Source organism: Protopterus annectens, chromosome 7.part0, assembly GCF_019279795.1.
Source record: "Protopterus annectens isolate FY-2018-M chromosome 7.part0, PAN1.0, whole genome shotgun sequence".
Classification (NCBI taxonomy): domain Eukaryota; kingdom Metazoa; phylum Chordata; order Ceratodontiformes; family Protopteridae; genus Protopterus; species Protopterus annectens.
In genome coordinates this window covers 1,110,982,091-1,111,008,386 of record NC_056739.1, presented here as the reverse complement: position 1 = coordinate 1,111,008,386, position 26,296 = coordinate 1,110,982,091, and the positions used below count along the sequence as shown (strand labels likewise).

The 26,296-nt window shown below is 40.8% G+C and overlaps 1 protein-coding gene across 1 annotated transcript in view; it reads left to right on the top strand.

The window, feature by feature from the left end:
* MORF4L1 (mortality factor 4 like 1) overlaps positions 1-26,296 on the top strand; it is a gene marked incomplete in the record, with an annotated part of 852,677 nt that overhangs the window by 48,059 nt on the left and 778,322 nt on the right. Inside the window, 2 exon segments of the mRNA XM_044077694.1 lie at positions 1,095-1,162; positions 24,437-24,523.

The window sequence follows — 26,296 nt, the reverse complement described above, 5'->3', positions numbered from 1 at the left end:
CCCCTGACTTCTCTGGGCTTTACCTCTCCTTCTGGTTGGTATATTTATTTTTTCTTATGTATTTACTTTTTGATGGGGGTTTACCATACCAATTAATTGCTTCCTATTGTGGGGGCACCTGTCTTCTGGTGCAAGGAAAACTGATGTAATGGCGTCGGCTGCGTGTTTTATACCCCTGATGACCTGACATCATGGAAGAAGAGACAGCATCCGATGCAGGAATCCGAAGACTCTGGTATTCAGGCCGGCTGAGGGCTACCTGCAGGCAGATAACCCAAATGTGATGACTGCAACAGTAAATGCACTCGAACATCTACATTTATGGTAAGTGTACACAACTGTACATTCTTTCCAGTTGCATGTGATGCAACTTTTTTGTTGTTTGGGAAATTACTTTTTGGTACAAAATCAGAGTGGGTGTTATACTTCAGTATCATTCATGCCAGCTTCCTTTATATACATACATTTTTTTTTTCGGGGGGGGGTATTTGAACTTGTCCTCTGAGGAGGTACCAGTAAAGAATACCCATGTTTGTTTGTATATTTGTAGTGTGTACATCCCAAAGGGAAGAAATGCTAGACAACAGGTGGTGCAGCGATAGTGCTGTTGCCTCACAGCAAGAGGTTCTCAATTGTCTGCTGGAGTGCCTTCTGTGTGGAGTCTGCATGTCCTCCCTGCGTTTGTGTAGGGTTTTCTCTGGGTACTCCTGTTTTCTCCCATGTTATAAAGACGTATATTTGGAGTGTTTCTCCCCGGGCGTCCGCTGAAAAATTGGCTTCATTCCAAGTCAGACTTTCCCAGTAAACAAATGTTAAATAAAAAACAGCTAGGTAAGAAAGAATTATGTTAGGAAATACATACATGGTGGTGGTAGTGGAGTTTACAGGGCAGCAAAAAGGGGAGAACTCTGTATTCTATCTGAATTGAGTGGAAAAAAATAAGCTAATATGTTTGTATTTTTAATGCATACAAATCTTGCACTGTTAGTAAACATGTTGGTCACTGCATTGTTTTCTCATGTTCATGAGAGAGTATAGAAATGCATGTAGAATGGAAATATTAAAACTGATTGCATTTTTTTTCTTATTTGTAGTGTGTAAAGGTGGCCTTAAAAGACAAGCAAATCCGATACTTCATTCATTACAGTGGATGGAATAAAAAGCAAGTATTTTGATTTCTGTTATCTGTTTTTCCTTTTGAGCATTGTTGTCATTCAAAAATTATAGGGCTGGAAGTCATGTTTCAGTTTATAGATCTCAGTAAGCACAATGGAGCTTAGCACTGTGTTGTGTTCTGCCCAGTGTTTTTAATATTTATTTTTACCTTTATTATCTGTGCAGTAATTTCATGATAATGAATTTGGCGGTACATTGCTTTTCATGAATTTATTTTACATTATCTATGTATATTTTAACATTTGGTTAAAATGGCTGATGCTCAAAATGTATAACTTGAAATGTTGCACCATTACCTGTAATCTTACAGTGGTGGATGAATTAGACAGCTTACATTGTGAATATGCTGCTTGGCAGAGGTTTTCTCAGAAGCAGTAGGGCAGTACAACTTAGAAGCTATGACTGATTGCAGACAACACAATACAGGTCAATTCTATCCCCACTGAGATTCCCATCTGCAGAATATGTCGTTGAAGAGAATAGAAGCAGTACTTTGTTCAACATTACATCACTGTTGCAGTAGCCTAAGCTGTTTGAGTTCTGCCCCCCACTGACTGGCAGCTTTTCAAATCTAAAAGATGCCTTCTTTGTGACTTAACTGTCTGTAGAGCTCCATAAAAAGGACGGTTTGAGCAACAAAATATTCAGAGCTGTCTTGCCACCAAAGTGCAGTCCTTCAGCTGGCCCTATGGAACAATCCTTCAAAACTAGTAAAATAAGTCTCCTGTTGTGGAAAACCTTTGACTGTTTTTATTTTTCTAAATTAAACTGTTTTTCTGACTGAAGTGCTACTGAAGTGCTGTATTTACTAAGAAACTAAATGTTTTTGGACTGGCTTTGCATTTCTAAGGGAGTTTACATTTTTTTGATTCCCTCCGACCTCATGAATGCAAGCCTTGCCCCCAGTGCCCCACGTCAACTCCCTGGTCTACCAGCTGTCATCCTACTCCTACCCTCCCCGTCTTACCTTGGTATTGCTGGGGCCGAATGTGGGACCCAAGGGCATCCAGGGTGTTCGGCACATCTATGCTTCTGACTGGGGGCTATTTTTTATGTTCTACCTACTCCCTCAGTCATGCCTGTTGATTGTGTCTGAATGAATCTCCCCTCTTGGACCATGCCTCCCCCTTGGTAGTTCGTCAAGAGCACCTTCCCATTCAGGTCAGGCACACCCATCCCTTTCTTGCCACTCCATCAGTTGCCTGAGCCGCGAATCATACACAGGTTGGCTGGGCCTAAGTCAGGGGGGTTTCCCGCTATGCCAACAGAGCTGCTCATTTCTAAGAGAGTTTTGATGTGTAAATGCTTGCGTAAACATTTCTAAATTTTCCTAAAATGTAGGTTTGTGCCGTGGCAAGGTATTGGGCTTGTGGTAGAATGTCGATAGTTTACTTGTCTCAGAATCCCTTATTCTGTACTTACCATTTATAGACATATTCAAGCTTCCATATGTGCTTTATCTGCTCTGGAGGTCTCATTCTCTGCTTAGCCTATGGAGCAGCAGCTTGTCAACATGGTTTTACCTTCCCCTGTCTGCATGAATAAGAAAGTTGGCAGGGAGTTTTTGGATGTTAGTCCAATCTCTTTTGTGCCTCTAGTGCTAGTGGGCAACACTGCAATAGCCATTCTAGGCTCCTTAGACATCATGTTTTTCTTCTATCTCTCTGATTTAGTACCTACAGCCACCAAGAACTGGGGAGATACCCACGTTCTTAGTCTATAGGGATGCCCTTGGCAGACAAGGGAAAACGAGTCTTGTTGTTTCTAGACAGATTTTTCACTTAGTTGGGATGAGTATTTGCACTAAGAATCTTTTTCCATGGAGTTTTCTTGTAAAAGAGGACATGCTGAGAAAAACTTCTCTCTTCCTATTTCTTTTACTATGAACAAGGAGGATTTGCTAAGGAACTTGTTTCTGCCTTTCCTTTGTCAGTTGCTACTTCAGAAAAGATGAGGTCTGCCTTTCTGACTAAAATTGTCAGAGGAACAGACATTGCAGATGGAGGGTTGTAATTCAGGAATTTCTTCTCAATCTGAACTTCGATTCTGAGGAAAGTAGTGTTTCAGATTTCCCTCTTGACGATATACTGTTTTCTGAGACTTTATCAAAGATAGAAAAGGATTTTAGTGGGAGCAGAATGAAATTCCTGTTGCACAGAGAAGGTATTATGGTTTGGTATAGTTGGACATGCCTAGGTTTTCTTCAGAGAATGCTTTTCTCACTGCATCTAGTTTACATGGCAGTCAGTCTTCCCCCATGAAATCTGGCAATGTTATACAGGGTACCTTTCCTGAGTATTTGTTTTTTAACCCAAAAGTAGATCTGGCAGTGATTCTTTATCCGGAACGTCTTCAGCTAAACGGCTTTCTAATGCCATTCTCTGTAATAACAACGGGAAGACTTTTGACATGTTGGGAAAGAAAGTGTGTTCTTCTGCTCCTTTAACTTTCAGAATGTTAAACTGTCAAGCTCATATGTTATCTTTAGAGAATATGCAAAAGTTAATGGTTAACCTTCTCTTTTCTTAGGTAAATTCTTTGAATGCCTCTTTAAAATACGTTTGTTAACATGAAAAGCAAATGTCAAAGTGTGGTTGAATCAGTTATGAGAAGATTTGTTTGACTTCATACTCAAAACCTTCCTGATGATAAGACTGAAATGTGAAATTCTCCCATAGTTAGGGATCTTTTTCTCCTTTCTGCAGATGAGGTGTTCCAAAACTGTGATGAAAGGGGAAAGTTGATTCAAGGAGTTACTGCAATTTTTTAAGTCATTTTTCAAGGCAAATAAAACATTTCTCTTCCTCCATAGCTCCCTTTTTCAATAAGCAATTCAAGCAGCAGGGTACTGTGAAACAGGATTTTAAAAGGAATAGTAAGGAGGTTCCAGTCATTGTGGCTGTTTCCCTGTTTAGGTTATCCCCCTCCACCCCCGGCAAGCTGTCTTTCTCTTTGCGTCATCATCTTCCCTTATGGCACTGGATAGTTTCAAATAAAGGCTTTCTAAGGTAATTCAGGAAACATATACTTGGCAGTGGGAATCCCCCTCCTTTCCAGGTTATGCCTCCTTGCCCAGCAAATCGTGTCCCTGTTTCTTCCAGTTCTGAATCTTATGTTTTTTCAGGGAGTAATAGAACCAATGCCCAACTGCCAGATGGGCAAAGGCATTTATTCAAGGAAGTTTCTGGTACTAAAGAGGGAATGAAATTAGCTGCTTGTTCTAGATGTTTCATTAATCTTTTTGGCAAGATCCAACGTTCATAATGTTCTCTCTATTCCCTTTTGCCTCTGCTCATCTGGCTGAAGCTAGAGCTAAATGATGCCTACCATTACATTACCATTGGCAAGCATTTTGGACATTTCTTACTCTCTTCTGCATCTGGCACACATTATCAATTCTCTCTTTTATCCTTTGGACTTTCCACTGCACCAAGGTGTTTATTAACTGGCCCCAGTAATATTATTGCATACCTGAAGCGATTCACATCTTTCCATATTTAGATAATTGTTTAATATTTGTAGACTAGAATTGTCAAGAGTCTTTAGCAGTTGTTTAGAAAATGTTCTACCCATTTTGGGTTTTAAAATTAACTTAAAAAATAGTCTCTCACTCCTTCTCATATAAATGTTTTCCTGGGATGTCGCCCTGATTCTGCCCTGGGAAGAGCCTTTCTTCTACAGATAAAGTAGAGATCTGCAGGCTGCACTTCCTGAGCATTTGCAATCAAAGACATATTATCTGCAAGAGAATTTCTCATGATTTTGGGGAACATGACATCTGTGATGATGCTTTCCCTGTCCAGACTCCACATAAGAAAATCCCAGTAGTACCTTAGGTTATTCTGGACTCAGCATTTTCACACTTTCTTTTCGGATCCATGATTTGGAGTTTGTAACAAGGGAGGTTCTCTGGTGTGTCGAACAGATCTCTCACAGTACAGGTCGGCCATTCTCCCTTTCGACTCCTGTCCAGTCTGTCACTACAGATGAATCAGACTTGGCGTGGTAAGTGGTTCCAAAGATATGAAAGTGCAACAGACTGAAGCATACAGTTGTCAGAGAACGATTATGGCAGTGATCAGTGCTTTAAAAGCCTTAAATTATCTCTCATCCGCATGATGATCTGCAAGTTTATACAGACACCGCCACAATAATGTAGTACATAAGCAAACAAGGCGATACCAGACTTGCAGTGGTGACCTTGGAGATCAGCTCAGTTTTTTCTCTTTCGGCTTCATATAGTCTGTCGGAGCAAATGTTGATTGTAGACAGGCTAAACGGAATCATTACATACTGTTACGAATGGAGACCACCATGGGACCTTTCAAGAACTGATAAAAATGAGGGGAACATCAAGAATTGATGCAGATGTGAGAAGCAGCTCATGTAGATCCAGTTTCCACCGCTGAGAACAAGCAACTAAAGATATTCTGCTCCAGGAGTTTTTAAACAGGCCTAGAAGACAAATGCCTTCTCGTTCCCACTGACAGGAATGTTTATGTATGGTTTTCCACTGATATCCAAAGATGTTCTTCCATTCACTGGTTTGCAGTATTAGTAACCTCTGGGATTCCCTGCCTTCTGTAGACCAACATCCATACAGTATACAAAAGCCTACTGCTGCTTTAAGGTACACCGTATGTCACAAGTATTCTCCCTGCACAGCGCAAGGCATAAAGGTGATGTCTGGATGTACCACTCTCAGAACGGATAGCCCCAGTAGCAACGCCAGTCCAAGGAAACCAAGAGGTAACCAGTACATCCAGGAGAGAAATAGACCAGGGGGAGAGTGAATATTGCAACAGTGAAGGAAAGGACATCTACTGTTGTGGTAAGATTTTAAGCAACTGTACTATGTCCTTTCATTCACTGGTTGTAGTATTCATAACCTCTGGAAGAGTGCCAAAGCTTAATTAAGAAGAAACTTGGGAGGAGGAAGGACCAGCAGAGCCCTCCAGGAAGCCATGAAAGATGGCCCTAGCAAAACCAGCGCTAACTCTGTAGACGCCATCAAACTTGAGGAAAACAAAGGAAACTGATGGACTTTGATTTCTAAAAAAAGCAGGAAAATTAATGATGTAATGCTTGGTAAAAGTATGCACAGAAGTCCATGTAGCTACGTGGGAGAACAGATTCTGCACACTCTGGATTTCCACAAGCGGACGGACATAACACGAGCCTTCAGAAAATCTAGCGAGCTTTTTGTTTAGTATGAAAGTAAAGGAAAAGACAGCCGGTGCAATGACTCATGCCATTGCCTTTTGTTATACTGACCATAATAAGCAACTTCCAGGCAGTGTTAAAGCCAGTTCCATTACCAGTTCCATTAGGACTTTGGCTTCTTTGGTCCTCTGTATGCACTTTAACAAAGCACTACAAACTGAATTCCTTTTCTAGACTCTGAGCCGGCTTTGCTAGGACCAGTCTCCAGGGCCTTCTAGGTTTTTAGTTTCCTTGTCCTCCTCCCAGCCCAGAACATTTCTCTGTTGATGTTTGTGATCTCTTCCTTTCTTTCCTTTTCTCTTAATTTTTTGGGGGGTTTGCAACCGTAACTGTTTGCCATCATCAGTGCCCTGAAGCCCCTCCTGGATCATCTACTCCACCTTCACTGATACTTCTTTAGTCTATCACTTTGGATTGGGTCTCTAAATTGTGAAATCTTTAGTATAAGCACTTTTGGAGAGGAATATAGGGCGTTCTGATATGGAGCTATCTTGACAGTTGCAGAGGCCTTTTATGGTATGCCTCTACCCACTGTCCCACCACCATTCCCAGTGTGCATTACATGAGCACATGCCTCTATACTAGGGTTGTAAGTCTCCATTGGTTACTACTACCCCTTGGTTATAAATAGCATGCACCCCTTGCTCTGAGTTAGGTTAACAAGCAGAAAAATTTCATTTTGTCCCTTCCCTCAGTGATTGTGTTTTGCGATTAAATCAGTCATCTGAATTGCTGTTGGGTATCTATACCTTTGTGCCACAGAGCCAGTCAGAGGCTGGTAGTTTTCACATTCTATGTAATTGTAAAAAAAAAAAAAAAACACTGCATATTATGCTTGGCATCATTAATTTCCTGGCTTTTTTTTTTAGAATCCGTGTGTCCACTTTGTTTTTACGGATTTATTTAACATTTGTTGACTGGGAAAGTCCAACTAGGACAGAGCCTATTTTCAGCTGAGCGCCTGGGAGAAATCCTTCAGAAGCATGTCTTTGGAATGTGGGAGGACAAAGGAGTACCCAGAGGAAACACATGCAAATGCAGGGAGGGCATGCTGACAATCACACACAAGGCACCCCAGCCGAGAATCTAACTGGAGAAATCTGTTACTGTGAGGTAACAATGTTAACTGCTGCACCAGTGCGACACTCTTCTTTAAAATGTACACAATGGCATTGATTATGATGTTTGCCTTGTGTGGTTTTGTTCTCATTGATGTCAGTGTTCACTTTTCCATGATGAGATGAACAATTTCTCGGATTCCAAAGACAGAAGTCCCACTGCACAAACCTAAACTGTATATGGCTACTTTTCAGACACAACCTGGGCCACAAGGGCAGGAATAAGAGTTTGTATTCTCTGTGGACAGGATAAAGCAGCCAGTTAGTCAGGCCTGCTTTTTGGAGGCGAGAGGAAACTGTTGAACTCTGAGGAGATTCCTGCAGACATGGGAAGGGGTACATGCAAAACTCCACAGTGACTGAGATCAAGACTGAACCCCTTATCCTGCTTAATACTGGACAAACATAATGGTATAGTTTATTTCTGTTTTACAGGAAACGATGGTAAGGAATTTAGAGTCAAGATAGTTTTTATTTGTGGAAATTATTGCCAGGTTTAATTAGTAGATGTTTATAGAGCTGCATTTCATGCTGTGGGTATTAGAATTCGTAGTGTTGAGATGTTGGTATTCTTGGATACATTTTCTTCACTGTTTAAAGTTGTTTTTCACCAGGACATTGAAGTAGGTGTATCTGATATATTCCACTTTCCTTTCTTTTCCTGAGTTACTTATGTTTGCCAACACCAAGCCTAGTGATGTCATTTGAAAAATGCATCATGCTGTGATTTTGCTGTCAGTTTGTATTTATACCTCTCATGTGCCAACAACAACAGGTGTTGCCGTTTTGAGAGTATTTCCCTTTTTCAGCAACCATGTTATGATGGAAATATTTTTTATATCTGTATGTGGTTTATTTAGCATGTGTGCGCGTCTATGTTCATGTGTATATACACACACACACGTGTGTGTATGTGTGTGTGTGTTTATATATATATATATATATATATATATATATATATATATATGTGTGTGTGTGTGTGTGTGTGTAGATATATATATATATATATATATATATATATATATATATATATATATATATATATATATATATATATATATATGTATATATATACACACACACACACACGTGTGTATGTATACTTCTATGTATACTTACGTAACTTGAGTCCACTGCTGAGGAGAGACCTAGCAAGTTGATTTTAAAGAATTTCATCTTGCCTTCTTCCTCTGTATACCAAAACTGTCATTATCTTCTGATTTTCTGCACACATGACCAAACCACCATAATCTGTTCTTGACCTTTTCTGCAACTGGGGCTACTTCGACTTTCGCTCTGATGTCCTCATTTTTTCATTTCAGCTGCAGTGGACATCCCATCACCTATGTAAGACTTTTCATCCCTGACCTCAAGATTCCTCATCTGCTTTGCCTTCACTGCCCAGGTTTCTATTCTATATAGAAGTAGTACATGCTACTTTGTAGGTATATACTAGACTAGTGATGACTGAAGCCTTTATTAGCCTGGCTGTGCAACATATCCCATGAACTGTTTTGCCTTTAGAGGTTGTTTTAAGGGGTGTAGGCTAATTAAGGCATGATTTGACATGGGTGTCAGAGTGGGGCATATTTCCGATTTCCCGTCCACTGGTTCAGGTTATACATGAATAAGGTTAGGGAAGAGCTGTGATTCTCATGGATAGCAAGCCTGTTCCAGAGAATGTGAAGTATCTAAGATGCATGCCTGCCCCCAGCAACATATTTTATTTAAATCACAAGCAAAATTTAAATTCCTGGATCTAGTAGTTCTGATGCTTTTCCTTTGCAGATGTGCAGAAGGTCCATCAAGGCGTGCTCCAAGGATGCCTTGTATGCCAGGCATAAATCATGCCTGAGGAATCTGTAGGAAATACAGGGATAGGGCTTTGAGTCCATCTGCATAGGGCATTGTGTACTCTTTATATAAGAAACCTCTTTGGACATTCCCGTCGTTACATATGCCTACTCCAGTACGTACTGAAGGCAGTGTTACACTTCATGATGGGTCTGATGAGGGCTGAGTATAGTTGCACAGTGACTTCCCTGGACATAGATGCCATACCCTTACTTATAAGTTGAGTGACATAGATTGATTTTCTTACTAACTTATCCACAGGTTGGTCAAAAGCCAGGTTACTATATCAACGAGTCCTTAGTTCCCTGACCACTGTGTCAACTTTTAGGGATGCTTTTATTGATGAGGTAGTTTCTAAGGGTGGCTGACTTCCCATAGGGTACTGTTATGTATTTCTTTGCATTGAGTTTTAAGAGGTGACTTTGACACCAGTCACTTGTCTGTGTTAGACTTTCCTGTAAAATGTCTGTATCTTTGGGGAGGGGGGGGGGGTTTGTGATTGCTCCCAGCTTGCAATCATCTGCAGACTTTGTAAGCTAGAGGCCCTTGACATTGGCTTGTAGACCCAGCACATTGCCATAGTGACTCCTCTAGTGACTGGCCTCATTGTAGAGGTGATATCGCCAGTCTTAATCTCCTGGGTCTTATCTGAGCTAGCTGGCTGCCCAGTGGATTACATAGTGGTTTATGCCTAATTCCATGAGTTTGTTTACGGTGCCCATGTGGGGTATTGTATCAAATGTCTTGGCTTGTCCAGGGTAGGCAGCATGCACAGCTTGCTTTTATCCATTACCATAGTGACCTTCCCAAAGAAGTCCACCAGATTCAGCAGACATTGACCTGTCTTTGACAAAATCAAACTGAGTTGATTCCAGTGTCTGAAGGCTTCCTATGTCATTGATAATTTCCATGATAATGTTTTCCATGGCTTTGCATATGAGAGTAGTCAGACTGATCTGTCTGTAGTTTCCATTATCTGTTGATGGCCTGCCTTTTGTGTAGAAGTTTGATCATTGTGGTTCTCCGTTCATGTGGCATGAAGCCTGTTTAGAGGCTATAATTGAATAGTGACTCCATTGGCAGTTTGGTCATATTTCAAGCTATTTAGGAGGCATAATGGGATGTTATTGGGGCCGATCAAATCAGTATTTGTAGCCTTTGAGAGCACCTTTAAGACCTGCTCCCTACTGATAGTTTTAGGGGTTATATCAGATGAAGATCCGGAAGGTTAAAGTTGGAGCTGAATTTGTCAGCCAGAAGATTTGCTATTTCACCCGGTTCTATGAACTGGCTCCATTATCAGATGTTTGGCAAACTATTGTGTGCTGTCTTTCAGTTTTCAGACATAACTAAAAGTCCTTATGGTTGTCCTTGGCCATGGATGCTATCTTTACCTCAGAGTTTACTTTGTTGGACTTGATTCTCTTAGCTCTCTGTTCAGTTTGAAGAGTTTTGTCTTTTTATTTTTTTTTTAATATCATTTTTGGTGTTGGACTTCCTAATTTTAGCTAACATTTTTTCCTTTTGGTGTATAACCGGTTTAATTTAGGATTCCAGCAGGGTAGTGTGTTTTATAACTTAGCTTTAGTCTTGCTTCTGGTAGGTGCAGCCATCTGTATGCAGTCATTAATATGGTTTTACAGTGCTTCTGTAAATAATTGCACATAGGCTGCTGTATTATCTATCAATATGTTTGAATTTCTGGTAGATGTATGCATTATCTGGCCAGGGTGTTTGTGTTTAAAAAAATCTAGGAATCTCTGTTCCTGCAAATTTGGGGTTGTGCAGGATTCCCAGTTTATAGAGCGAGAAAGTCTTCCATGAGTGTGGTATGTGGTTGAGTGATGAGCGACTCTACTAGGTCTAAGTATAAACTGCGAGTTTTGTGGGACATAGAGGGTGACCTGTAGTTTTCTAGGACATGGTATGGGACTTTGTCCGTGGTAATCTGAACATGGTGGAAATCCAGCAAGTCATCCTGTTTAACCAGCCTAGAGGTATGCCTGTTCTTGATGTAGATTACACCTCCACCTTTAGTCCCTGTCTGTGCAGTTACAAGTCTGAATGTGTGAAAGGCAGTGAAGTATTGTGCTGCTGAGTTACTATCTGCCTTTAAACCATGTCGATAGATGTCCGCATTCTTATAGGTTCGTATATGTTTACTAGGCTAACAACCAGAAGGGCCTTAAGCCTAGTCATGCATCCCAAATCTCTGACAAAGTTCTGGTACCCTTGATAAGTGTAAGCAGGGGCCTGAGAGATGGACCCTTGACAGGTTGCCTATGTTCATTAGAGACATGGATGCCAAACCAGGAATACATTTCCTGTTCCCCAACCAGTCATCCATGTTGCACTTGAATTGGGTTATGGAGGAACTCTGATTCACATGAATGGGGCGAGCCTGTTCCAGAGATTGGGTAGTCTCCAAGGTGAGGAGAGCTTGGAGAAGAGTGGAGCTTCTTATTTGGAATCCTGGCATTGAACAGTAAAACCTATAGATTTCTTTGGGTAGATTTTGCTATATTGAAGGGTTTTTTCAATTTGGCATTGCCTAAAAAAGGCCCTGTGGGGAGGAACAACGTCTTAGCCAATATTCAGAAGCCTAGGGGGCTAGGTGCAGACCATCCTTGACAAAGCAACATGGTTTATTAACCATGTCTTACCATGCTGACAGATATTGTATCATTCCCCATTGAATGACACGAGAAACTAAGCCAAATTAGTCAGTCGTCATCAGTTTGTATTGTGCCATCATCCTTGGTGAAGGTAGAGTTCTGTCCATTGCTAGGCACATACTAGCCTTTGACACACAGTCAGAGAACTCCATAATGCCTCTCTTCATATAGTCTAGGGAGGTGGTACTTGGGTTATTACATGTACATGGACTGTGACTGAATCATGCTTGTTCTTGTGGAGTACTGACTTGAATCTAGCATACGTTGATGGATCCTGAGTCCTGATAGACAGCTAAAGTTATTTTCTCCTTATTCAGGCTGTTGAGTGGGACATCAGTATGTTGTAGAAGGGAGTCCCATATAACTAGAGTCTGGGGTAGTATATTGGCTTGACTTATGGGCCTGGCAGTTGAAGTTGTACTTGGGGTGGATGTTTGTGCACTGTTAGGTGATTTTACTGTTGAGTCCTTTTGAACTTGCGGAGAATAATTTTTGCAGGTGGAATGTCTGGGAGGTCTTTGTGGTTTGGGAAGATTGCATTTAAGTCCCTCAGTATAATTAGGTCTTTGTGTGCGTGTACCGTTTGCATTTCTGACCACCAGATTGTTATTTTGAGTGTTTGTACACAAGAGTTTTGCCTCCAAAGACATCTCTCACATACTAAGTTTATTTCTTTGCCGACTAAATTTGTTGGTGAACATTAAACAGTTGTTACATTGTCCAAGATAACTTTATCCTCCAAAATGGCTGTGGATAAATTGGAAAAGTGCATATCCATGATTTCAGGTCCTTTAGTGGGTGAGCCACAAGGGCACAGTGTACAAGGTGTTAATAATGGGCTGACTTGGGGTGTTTTGTGACTAGCAACTAGACTGTTCTATATAGTTTTAAATTCAATAGGTGGTGCTCCTCAATTCGCAAACTAGCTACTCGGTGCTACCTAGTTTGCAAAGTAGCTACTGTGCACTCGCAAAGTTACTTGTACAGTTTCAGAGGTAGTTTCTTAATGGAAAATTTGGATTCTATATGTCTCCATTTATACAGGCACTTAAAACACAGTAAACTGGCTTCTAAACCCTCTGGCTAATAAAATTAATACAGTTAAGTTTTCATATGTGTTTCTCGCCACCTACTACCACTAGATTTAGTATCCCAGTCCTCCTGATAAAAAAGGCACAAAGATTTTGTTGAGAATGTATGCTGGTTAGCATTGTCACCTCACAGCAAGAGTCTCTCTGGTTTGATTCTCGCCTGGGGTGCCTTCTCTCCGGAGTCTACATGTCCTCCCTGTGTTCACTCGGGTTTCGTCTGTGTGCTCTGGTTTCCTCCCACATTCCAAAGACCTGCAGTAGGTGGATTGGACACTCTAAAGTGGCCCGTATGTGTGCATGCATGTGTGGTAGACCCTCCATGGAGGATTGGGCACTGGGTACCAACCCGACCCCTTAAAACCGTAACAGCTACAGAAACAAGTGGCTGGAGGGGGAGCTTTTGTTGCATGATATGCTGAATGGCATGAATTGAACAGAGAGAGAGCGTATGCTACTGCAAAACAACTTTAACAAACTATGTAAGAGAGTTTCAAGAGAGTCAGATATCAGGAAGACAGAGTAAATGCAGTAATTTCAGCCTAAAATGTAGATAAATCAACAAATAAAACAAGAAATCAGCAATTGATCACTTAAATAGATTCTGGAAGTGCTGTTTTTAAAATACAAGTACTTGGCTTTTGCCTAGATTGCACATGATGCAAGGAAATCACTTCAGAGACACAGGCAAGGATACCAGGTATTGCTGAGCTCTGTGGGAATGAGCGAAAAGCTTCACAACCACACCAGATTTATACAGGCAGGTAAAACACAGGAAATCATACCTCCCAAATGTCCAACTTTTTGCCTCATTTTTGGTATGTTGTTCATAAAATTTGTAGAATTCTGACAAATCACAGGGGATTAAAGTCACTAAAAGACAGAGGTTTGAGTTTCAGACTTCATATGCTTCAGAAAAATGCATGCTAACACAAAACTTATAATCTTAGCAACTTTCTAAGTGTACAAGAGCAAGATTTAAAATCTGTCCTTATTTTTGGGTTTGTCCAGAGTTTTTGAGCATGGAGAGGTTGTGGTATGTAAGAAATTGTATTGAATCCTTTTAACAGGGCCAGAATTGCAGGGATACAACAACTAAGTAGCAGCAACAACAAATAGAAAGTAGCTAAACTTCACTATTTTTTAACCGTGCATTTTTTTTTTTTTTTTGCAGCAGATCTCCTTGTTCATACTTCCCTTTTCCATCTCTCACCTTTCAGCTTCTTCTGATTTCCCCATTTGCTGCTATGACAACTGTCATGTCTAGTCTCCATCCACCGATACAGGAAGGGGATGCTCCTGCAGTTTCAACTGCACCTTCTGGCACCAGTCCGTTTGAGTCAGAGCCGTCATGTTTGGCTCCAAGGACAGTCCAGTTTTGTACACCTCATACCCATCCGTCCAGTTCTGTACCCCTCATACCCATCCTTCATCACTGCCCCAGAGACACTTCTGTATTCTTGGTCACTCCTTCCCCGAGGTTCCCAAGAAGTCACTGCCGAAGGAGGCATATTGATTCCCTGACTGAATCACTTACTCTGGACATGGTCATCGATGAAAGAGGAAGGATCTCTCCCCTCCACTGCCTAAGAGGACTTCAGTTTCATGGAGATAATGGAAATGATGTGTCAAAGGGTGAATTGGTCCACTGACCACCCTCCCCTTAACTAAGTTAAGGAAGTGCTTGAGATCTTTAGCGCTGGCCCTTGTACTACTTGGGTGGACTCGCCCATCAACTTACCTTATTGATCTAGTGGTGGAAGGGCACTATGGGAATGTGACATGGTAGAATCAATTGCCTGTAAGCTGACTAATATCTTGATACCCCAACCCCACAAAGGATTCACCATATTGGTGTAAGGGCCCTCTGATGCTAGTATAGTTGCAGTGGTCCCCAAAATGGAGTTATCAGAGGGAAAGGCTCCATGCTACTTCTTCCTAACAGGGAGTCTATGATGATAGACCATTTTCCGCAGGAATATTTTCCTTGAGAGTGTTAAATTATATTCCTCACATGACCAGAAGGGAAGACCTTCAATTTCCTCAGGAGCCCTCCCCTCCCCAAGTGTACATAAGAAAACCGATAGAAGCTCCACTGTCTACTGTGTGTAATCCATTACAAATCTGTTCATGAGACTGCTTCACAGCACAGCCAGAGGAGCAGTTAGGGCAGCAGGCACCAGCATAGGTATGCATCTAGTTACAGTTGTGCAACTTTGCAGGTATTCTCAAAGCATCATTCATTAATGCCTCTAATGATGGAGCATCTCTTTCTTTTCATTCCAAAGGTTAGAGACCCTAATGAAAAGTGAGCAAGAAGAGAAAATATTGTCTGCTTAGGAGTACACTTTGAAACACCTCAAAGATCCTATTCAAGGAACCAGAATTGTTGAAAGGAGTTTGGTTCAAAAAGTCCCAAAGTTCATTCTTTGACTCCTCTTCAGACAAGGCTTCTAGAGGCAGAAGGAGGTCCTTAAATGGATTCTGCCCCTCGGCAAAGAGGAGTCTGCACAACCAAGGGGTTCAAGTGTCCTTTCTCAGAGAAACCTTATCAGCGTTCCTGAACTGCTTCTCTGTGAAGACTGTGGGGTCTTTTTTCTCTTCACCCTAGAAGCTTGGTCAACCATTGTGAAAGACAAATGGTTAAAGAATATCAAATCCATAGGCTGCATCGTACCATTCATATTGGTCTCCAAACAAAATACATAGTCTTTTCCAGACATTTAGCAGTAAAGGGCAGCAGCTCAGGGAATTTTTCACCTCATATGAAAAAGAGCCACCCAAGACATACCCCCCCCCCACAACCGACCAGAAAGAAACCAGAGTCTACTCTAGATTTTTCTTATACACCGCATCTTAGCAGTGTGAATTTCTATTTATAGAAGACAAAATTCTGGATGGTCACAATGCAGTTCATTATTTCACCCCTACATAAGTGGGACTAGATGTTATCGTTAGACCTTCAGTATGCTTATCTACAAATCAAAATTGTAAAGCAAGACACAAGATTCCTCTATTTTTGACCTGGAGCTAGTCGTTACCAGTTCAGATCCTTGTTTTGGTCTCACCACAGCCCACTGGGTATTCAAGTGCATTCAGGTAGTAAAGCCAACCTCCACTTACATGCATAAGAATCAGTACTGCAATACTGATCTACTTGAACATCTGCAGTTATGGTAAATCTAACAGATCTCCTCCTTGGGCTGTCAACTATGTTCTGGAAAAACCTATCCCATCTCCTTTTGAGACTGCTGCTGTTTCATTTCTCAATTTTTTTTTTTGTTGTTTGTTTTACTTGAAAAACTGTATTGCTGATAGCTTCAACTTCTACTAAAACGGTGTCAGAGCTGCAAAGCATTGATAGCCATCCCACCATTTCATGTTTTCCATAAAGACAGGCTTACTCTTAGAACTAACACTTCCTTTATGTTTATGGTTAAGTTGGTAGCCATGTTCAGAGAGATTTCATTTTCTACCTTGCCTTCCTTGCATGTACGTAGAAACTCAGATTTTTATTAGATATGGCAAAATCTGATCAACTTTTTGTATCTTTCCAGGACAAGAGCTTAAGTTTTTCTGTTTCTAATCTAATCTATTTCTAGCTGGATTTTTAAGGCTATTTCCTTTTCATGTTCTTTCCATGGCAAGCAATTACAAGTTCCAGTTAAAGCACATTCCACTAGAACCAAGTAAATCTAAAGGTCCACAGTGCCACAAAAAAGAGAGGAGCTCCACACCAATACCTTCACAAACCACGGCACAGAGAGAGAAGGCACAGAAATCACCAGTTTGGGGAAATAGTTTAATGAAGCACACATACAGTAAAACACACTGATAAATGCAATAAAACAAAATGCTTAACTGTCTCACCACGTTTTTCGTTCGTGAATAGAACTTTGCTTTGGTATGTTAGCCAGATGTACAGCTATCCTTAGCAGTTTATCATATCTTTTAGTAATACTACAATAGTGATGAGTTGTTTATCTGCTGTTATGAGATGTTCTTTATAACCATATTTCATACTTCATACAGTCTGAAGTTTTATTATTTTAGAATCTTTGCTTGTTCTTTATTTGTGCTGCTGGCAGTGCTTGGAATTAATTCCGCAGAGTAATAGAAAATAGTAGTTAATATGAAAACTGTATAGATTTTCTTCAGAGGGTTATTGTAGAGGTATGTAATAATGCTCAGATTTACTCAACTTCTGTATCCTACTTCCAGTTGCCATCTTCTCTGCAAGTGTCAGTTCAAGTCTTATGCAGGGCAGTGATGTAAATAAATTTGAGCCTCCCTTGTGTAGCATACATTGGTGATAATTGTCCAGTTCATCTCAGAATTCTGTGTACTACTGGCCTCTCAGCTGTGTTAAGAGTTAAAAATACATCTGGATTGGTTCTTGCTAACTTTTTGATATTTTCATCAGCTTTATTTAACAGTATATTTTCTAAAGTTGTATCCTTCTTATCTTTGATCAGGTGGTCAGTCCAGTGTTTGTTCTGCCTAAACCCTAGCAATAATGCAAAACATTTTAAGAATTGTGTAAAATTTTAACAACCCAGAAGATTAACACTCTTAAAAAAAAAAAAAAAAAAAATTGCTGAACTGTGGAGAAAAATGGATGCCTCGTTGCACTGTCTTAAATGGCTTTCTGATTTATTTCACTTTCTAATTGACATTTCTAACATGCTTATGCATTTATTGTCTCTTATTTTGTCAGACACGCTGGTGGGCTTGTCCAGTGATCTTTCTCCGCCAAGATCTGTGTGCTGTAACAGAGCTACAGTAATTGATGGTTAAATTTAAGGTTAATTTTTTCTTGTAGACTAGTTAATACAATTGACAGTAAGTTCGTGTTTTGTATATAAAAGGAAGATTAGTGTAGTTATGTTGAAGGCTGTATTTATTTTAAGGCATTTTGGGGTGAGCTATGTACAGGAAAAAATCCCTCTCGAAAGAAATGCATAATAATGCTAATGTACATATAATCAAGCATTGGGTAATATTTCAGCAGGAAACAAGAGTACAGATTTTTCAGATTTTTAAATCTCTGTCCAGGTAAAGTTGTGAAGTTGCAGCTGAGAGGAAAAAGATAATTTTAGTTGCTCCTTTATGTATTTAAAAAAAAAAAGACCAAACACAATTTCTTTCTGAATTGAAGGTATATTTTTATTTGTTATCAGAAGGCATACGGTTCCAGTTGAAACTATTTCAGAATTTTTTTTTTTAACTAGTAGCATGGCTGGACAATGGTCTTTATAGTAATAGAGTTGCCCATCTCAACATTACATTGTAGGGAAGATTTATATTTACTTTGTTTTTAATTCATTGGCAGTAGTTGATCTGGAAGTTTAAAGATGACCGTTGAGCAATGTAATGTGCGTTGGAATGATGAGCTTGTTGGAGTTCAGGAGTATGGTGTAGTGATGCTAAGTTCTGGGGGTTAGATTTGTAAACAGCTGTCGCTAATAGTGATTTGAAGAGTTCTGCATTCTAGTTAATATTTAAAAAGATTAAGGGTTAGGCTTATTCAAAAAGATTAAGGGTTAGGCTTGTTCAAGACTGGGGTAAGAGCGTTCTTTTTGTGAGGGCAGTTCAGGATTGAGGAGTTGGGTGATTACAGGTGGGTGTATCAGGCTTTTAATTGTACCTCAACTTTGTCAGAGTTGTGTCCTGTACTGGATTTTAGCATGAGTTGGAGTTCATTTTGAGGCCAAGGTGTACATGTTCTCATCTTAATTTTTCTAGCCACTGATTCTTGATTAGCAGATTTGTATTTTGTTGTACTCCAACATGGATTGGAAACCGCAGCCTGAATTCTGCTCATATCTTCATTTGCATCTATATGCCATTAGATTGTTTTTAAACAGGACATAGCTTTCTACATTTGTGGATCAGGCTACACTGATTTTTCACCACACAGTAATAACAAAGTACTGCTTGAGAAAAAATTTAGATGGAATCTCTTTGATGAAGATAGTACTTTTGTGGTGAGGTATTTAATGTAACTATATTTTTGAGGACAAGTGTGATTAACAGTAAAGCTTCCTTCTCTTGTTTTGGACTCTTGTATTGTAACATTCTCTTGTATTGTTTGTGTTTCTTATGTTTTTCTGTAGGGTAGCTAAACTACATATTTTTGCATTGCTGCATGTTCTGCTGCGCAGAATATCTGCTTGTTTATTGTTGAAATATTGCCATACACCTTTCTAAATTATAAAATTTGTGTGGATACTCACTCATCAATGCTGTAATGTGCTAGTTTGCCTGGAATTCACCTGCCACATGCACATATATACTTGCATGGATACATGCTGAAAGAGATTGAGAGAATAAAATTGTTGTATGAGGCCTGGCCAGTGTTGGCCCTTCTAGAGAAGATGGCTAATACTGAGAAAGAAATATTGCCAGAAACCTGGCTGCAGAATTTGAGTAAACAAAAGTATTACTATTTACAGCTTCACTGATTTCTCAAAGATATGCTGTTAGGGAAAGTACCTTCGAGAGGTGGACTTTTTCTAGCAATTTATGATGCTAAGTTTTCAAGGAAAACTGTGCATGTCTGATTTTTTTCTGTCCAGTTCAACCTGTGGGTTATCGAATGTAACTTCAGTTTGAGGCTAGCCATTCCAAAAGACTTTAATTGTGGAGCTGCACTTCCTCTACCTATAATACCTTGCTCCCTCCTGTCTACCTTAGATCTCATTTGCTGTTTCCTGGTACTGCAATGCGATTGTGAGCTCTGTTGTAAGAACAGTTGTGTCTCTTGAATTTTGTGTCTTTATTGGAGATTACCTCCCCTCCCCAGAGCAGCAACATTGGAGTAAGAGGCCTGCTGTTGATGCTATTGTGGTGGTGGTTGCCACCAAGAAGGACATTTTTGATGAAAGTTCTTTGGTCCATCCTTCAAACAGGGAGTATTGGGCACTGGACCGTTTAGGTAAGCGTGTCTCTCCATCAGTGGCGTTTACTCAGAGTGTTGAATTACTTCCTCATTTGACAAGACTTCAGTGTGATGTCTGTGAAGTGTAAAAGTTAAGACACAGCAGACATTGTAAACTGTCTAGACTCTGGAAATGCAGTTGTCGACCATGTAGTGCATCTGTGCCCCTGCTCTCCAGTGTGGCTAATGGTATTTTGGTAGCTCCTGGCACTGATATTGCCATGCGTTGGCATGCATGTATGTGGTTATGCAGTTTTGCAGACTGTTTTAAGGCATCCTTTGTCAATGCCCCTTTTAACAGTTCCTCTTTTTCTGGCCCAGAGGTCAAAGACACCAACTAGGAATGAACAGGATGGAAAGACTCAGTCTGCCATTACAGTGCCCTTTGCCACCCCTCAGTGGCCTTTCTGTAGGAACCAGAAGGGGTCAAGTACCTTTTGTTCAGAACAGGATGCCCTTGATAAGGTGCCCCTTGTTTGTGGTAGGCCAACCAGAATGGACACTGCCCATGCAGCAGAAGTGTTCAACGGAGCTTTATCTGGGAGGCCTTCCTAGTGTACCTGAAAGTTTGCCTGACTACCCTGATCTGGAGGCACTCAGTGGTCGCTTGACTCAACACCCAAATGCTTGGGAGGCTATTATTTCAAACACATGGATGTTGAGTTGTATCCAGAGGCTGTACAATTCTAATTTTTATTTCCACTAAGGGAAAATTCTAAGTCCCTCGCAGATGTTCCACCCCGTCAAAGAATTGATGCAGCAGCTGAGATTCGTAAGCTGCTGACAAATCGAGTCATGCTAAAGGTCCCACCGGACCATTGAACATCTGGGGTCTATTCCAAATTCTTTTTGGTGCCAAAGAAAAACCAAGAACCTGATTTCAATCTTTGATCTAAGCAAACTGAACCATTATATGAAGCAGACCAAGTTCTGGTCACCGTGCAGTCCGTCCTGCCTCAACTGAAGGATGACTTGATGTGCTCTGTAAATCTCAAGGATGCTTACCATCGTATAAAGATTGCAAGACGGTCAAGGAGATTTCTGAGATTTTTGGCTGGGTGTTGGTCAATATCCATACAGAGCGCTTCCCTTTGGTCTCACCACTGCACCCCCTCCCTGGATATTTACCATGTGCATGGTAGTTGTAGCAGCGTGGCTTGAGCTGCAGAGGTTCTAGGTCTTTCCTTACCTAGATGAGTGGCTCCTTACCACCTCCATAAGGCATCATTGGTCAAGGCGCGAGACTTCTTACTCTACTTGTGCCAGTCCTTGGGGGGTCATTTTAAATCTAGTCTACAGTCCACTCAAGTTGTGGAGTTCCTGCGATGCCATTTGGATATAGTGTCTCAAACAGCAAGACTTCCTGTACACAGGGTGAACTGCTTTCTAACATAGGCAACTCATCTACTTTGCATTCACAAGTTTCTGGCATCCTCTGTGCTGAGGCTGTGTCACATGGCAGCATGTCTTTGCCTGGTGTCCCTGGAAAGATATCATCTGAGGATACTGTGGTGGACTTTACCAGCTCCGTGGTCATACATAACACATCTAGTGAATTTACTCTTCGCCATAGCAGACATCTGTTGGGCCCATATCAGATATTTTTGAGTCATCTCCCTTTGTCTCTGCCAGGAGACCTTTTGTTGTTGTTGGAGAACCTCAGGCCAAAGTCACTATGGACACCTCTCTTCTGGGGCAGGGGTGGGGGATTTCAAAGGGAGGATGGTTTAGGGGACATGGTCAACTTTTGAGGCCAACCTTCACATCACTGTCTTGGAGATGGGAGCAGCCCCCTTGCAAAGCAGGCCTTTCAGGTCCTTCTCTCCAAGGATGTGATCTCTGTTAAAACTGTCTGTGATTTTGTATCTGAACAAATGGGGAAGGAACAATGTCAAGAAGCCTATGTCAGGAAGCTGTGAGTGTCAATAGGCGATCTCCACTCAGCGGTTTCTGATAGCAGCACACATTTTGGGGAAGTCTAACATCTTGGCTGACAGTTTAAGCAGGAACATTCTTTTTCTTCATGAGTGGTCTCTGGATCCAGAAGTAGTAGCCTAGATATTTTGGCACTGGGTCACCCCTTGCTGTATGTGTCTGCCACCCCATGCAACACGAAGTGCAACAGTTTTTCTACCTTGGTTCCCCGTGGCACAGTCACCGAGGGATAGTCATCTTTATGCTTAGCCCTCTGATCTCGTGTATGCATATCCACGTACTCCCCCAATGATAAAATTCCTTCAGAAGGATACCTGTTGCAGGATGACTGTGATTCTCACAGCTCTGTTTTGGCCCCAACAAGTTTGGTTCCCTTTCCTGTGGCTGTATTTTTGGTACCAACCTCATGCTGGATTTAATCTCTCATCCAGCAGGGATTCGCCTGGCCTGTCTTTACTCTCTCACATTGAATCCATGGTTTCTCCAGTTCTCATGATGGCCGGAGATCACAAGCTCTTTGAAAGAGTTAATTTTTTTCATCTTCCCAGCAATCTCCTACATGGAAAATCTACACTAGTAAATTGAGACATTTTACAGTCTGTGCTTTGTTAAAGGGCATGGATCCTTTTTCAGCAACTCTCATGGCTCTGCTGGATTTTCTAACTGACCTTTTTCAACCTGGGTTGAATTCTACTGTCAAGGTTCAGCTGGCGGCTATTTCAAATTTCCATATTGGCAGAGATAATACTGCAGTAGCCACTGTGTAGATGTCTAAGGCTTCCCTGAGAGGTACATTTTTATTACTACCTCCCATTCAGGATCCTGTTCTGCTTGGAATTTACCGTTCATGCTGCATGTGTTTTCTTCCCCACTGTTTGAATCTTTGACCACTATTTCCTTGAAGTTATTGTCTTGGAAGACTATTTTTTTTTTTTGGTGGCTGTTAGGTCTACTAGATAGGTTTCAGAACTACAGTCTTTATCCTTGGTACCTCCATATTTGATTTTCCACAAGGATAGGCTTTTCCTTAGAACCAGTCCATCTTTTTATGCGTAAGGTGGCTTCAAAATCTACGTTGAATCATTTTATTCCTGTACCTGTATTTTTCCTGAACTTCTCTATTAAAGGGAAGTATTTGCTACAGTGTTCAGATGTTATAGATAACTGAGATTTTATCTGGACAGGACCAAAGCCTTCAGGAAATTTAAACAACTTTTGATTTTTTTTCTAAGGCCTGGCTGAGCAAGCCAGTGTTGAAAACAACCCTAGCCAAGTGACTGTCTGATTGCATTTCCTTTGGGTATAATTTGAAAGGAAAGTTGTTGCTGACAAAACCTACAGGTCTTTTTACTAGAGCAGTGGCTATTTCTATGGCCTTTTCCAGAGTTTCATTTGATAGTATTTGTGCTGCTGCTACTTGGGATAATATTCATACAGTTGTGTCTCATTAAAAATTGTGTGTACATTCAAGGTCTAAGGCCTCCATTGGTTCCACTGTTCTGTGGAATGTTATCTTCTAGTGCCTCCCTGGGATGATACATGGCTGGTGACACTATCACACAGATTGAAGCCAAACAGAAAGACCATATTGGATGCAAAAGGTATGTACTTATCGTAAGAGCTGTGTGGTCTGTATCCATCTGGTTCATCTATCCCTATCCCCCCATGTTTGGACCAAGGCAGTGTTTGGAAGAGCTACCTAAGATTTTTCCTATTTCATCTTGGGGTCCTATTTAAAGTCTTGTAGTGTTTGTTTCCCTTACGTTTCATGTCTGTTGGAGGGCAAACTGGATATGAGGTAAATAGGAGGGAGCAAGGAATCGTCTGTAGATGAGGCGGAGTTCCACAGTTGAAGTCTTTTGGAATGGCTGGCCTTTGATCCAAGTCAGATCAGAAAATCCACAGATTGAGCTGGACAGAAGCAGACAACACAGATCTATTGTTATAGTAATTACATAACTTTTGTGTATCAGATTTTCTTTTCACAACTGTAAAATCTGAAATCCTTTTCATTTGTTAATTATAACTGGTGTGTAGTCATTTTAATCAGTCCTTTCTCATGTATTCCTGAGATTTTCCTCAGCAGGCATTACTGATTTCAGCAGGAACAGGAAAAAACAACATTGCTTACGCCTTTCTGTGATTGATGGTCTTATTGTGGTCTAGTAAAGAAATCTTTGTAGAATGTTATAGTTTACCTGGATGTAGCTCTTGTACAGAGACCTACTTTAAGTAATTTGCTTCAAATGTTTATTTCATTATTAAAAGTTGTCTTCCTTTGTTTCTCCTGAAAACAATCAGACAAAAAAAATCATTGCATTACATTGAGACTTGTGTTTTCCTTTTTTATCGACATTCTTTTAACACTTTTAAATGTTCGTTTACATTGCCCAAGGATTGATTTGATTTTTCTTTCTGTTTGAACAGCTGGGATGAATGGGTTCCAGAAAGCAGAGTACTCAAATATGTGGATACTAACTTGCAGAAGCAAAAGGAACTTCAGAAGGCTAATCAGTAAGTGCAGTAAGTGTGTAGTTAAGTGAGGCTGAGTGGTACATTTTTGAGGCCGTCATCTAATACTTTATTTTTGTTTCCTCACATTTCCCAAAGGTGTGCTGTAGGCCACTCTATGACCCTTTTAATTGCTGTGTGTATGCGTGTACTTGTGAGCATGCACCCTTCCTGCAGAGTTGGTACCCTATTTAGTAAAAGTTTCTGTACTGCACATCCATTGAATTTTGAGAGAGGCTCTTACCCCCCTGCAGCCTTGCATTGGAGAAAGTGTGGTAACATAGCCGGCCTTAGGCATAGGCCAACTAGGCGGCCGCTCTAGTAGAGGTGCTTTTCCAGTATTTTTTTGGTGTAGGTAGACCAGGATGGGGGCACTGGGTGGTGTGGTGGGTGGCGCTGTGGAGCCTTTTTGCCTAGGGCACCAGTTGACCTAAGGCCGCTCCTGTGTGGTAAATGAAGAAATAATGAAACAGTGATGAATGAATAGTTTGTTACTGCTGTATTATGTATCCTTATTGTTTGTAAATTTCAGCTCACAGTGGTTTATTTTTGCTGGCAGAGGATGCTGGCAGATATAAACCGCATTATAGTAAAATAACACAGCATTAAATTAAATTATGATCTTACTTTGAGAGAGAATGATTATAGGAGTAACTGTACACAGTCTGGGTTATTAACATAGCTGTATCTGTTTTGGCTTGTTTTTCTTGTAGCTGTGGTTTCAGTTGCTAAGGCAGTACTGTCAGTTACCAACCTGGTGGTGTGTTACTCCTCTACAAGTTTTATTGGCATAATCCTCAAATTTGTTGCCATCGGTTCAAAACTATTAATGCAGATGCATTTCCTGTTAAGTGTATGTATTGTCTGTTAAAATGCCCATGCTTAATCAAAGTACACCAGTCAAGCATTTGTTTTCTTTTTCGGTTTCCTTTAAGGGTGATGATTCTTCAAAGACAGCAAGCATGCTTTTGTGATAAATAGAAAGATTTTCATCTAAAGTATCTCCCTTGTTGGAGGCATTTTTGAATTTTTTAACAAAGGCAGCTGTGTTAGGAATATCTAGGCTTTATGATATAGAGGGTTAAAACACTGACAATGACTTAGATAACCTTGACAAAAGAAGAGATGTTTAGAGAGGGTAGAGTTAATGGCCGATACCTACTTGCTTGTCCTGTGAGGAAGGATGCAACTGAAACAGCTACATTGCTTACGCCACGTGGAGTGTGTTGAATTAGCAGGCAACCACTGCTGATGGATACATGCATGCATAAGCTTTTGAGTTCATGCGAGTAGTAGCTGCTGATGTTCATCGTGCATACAGCTGCAGTCATAACAGATGGGGTTCTCCTGTCGTCAGGCGGGTCCTCGATCGGCCAAATTCCAAAGTCTAGGTCCGGCGTCGGTTGTAGTCGCTTCTTCCCTGACTTCGGTGTGACAGGGGTATAAAAGAACCAGCCAACGCCATTTTCTTCAGTCTTTCTTGCTGCACGGTGCCCGAAGCAGAAGCAGTTCGCAAGTGCCGGTCGGCCAGCTCCTGAGATTACAAAAAAATTTGGAACCGAAGTCTTCTTAAAAGCTAAGTACCTCGTTGGGGAAACTTTTTCTTGCCTCAAGAAAGACTGAAGAAAATGGCATTGGCTTGTCAGACAAAGTTAATAATTGTATTTCTTGTGGGAAGCAAATACCGCATAAGGATTTCTATTCCCTCTGTGTACCTTGTTTAGGCCCAGACCACGACGTCTCGGTCTGTCGCTTTTGTGCTACATTCAACAAACG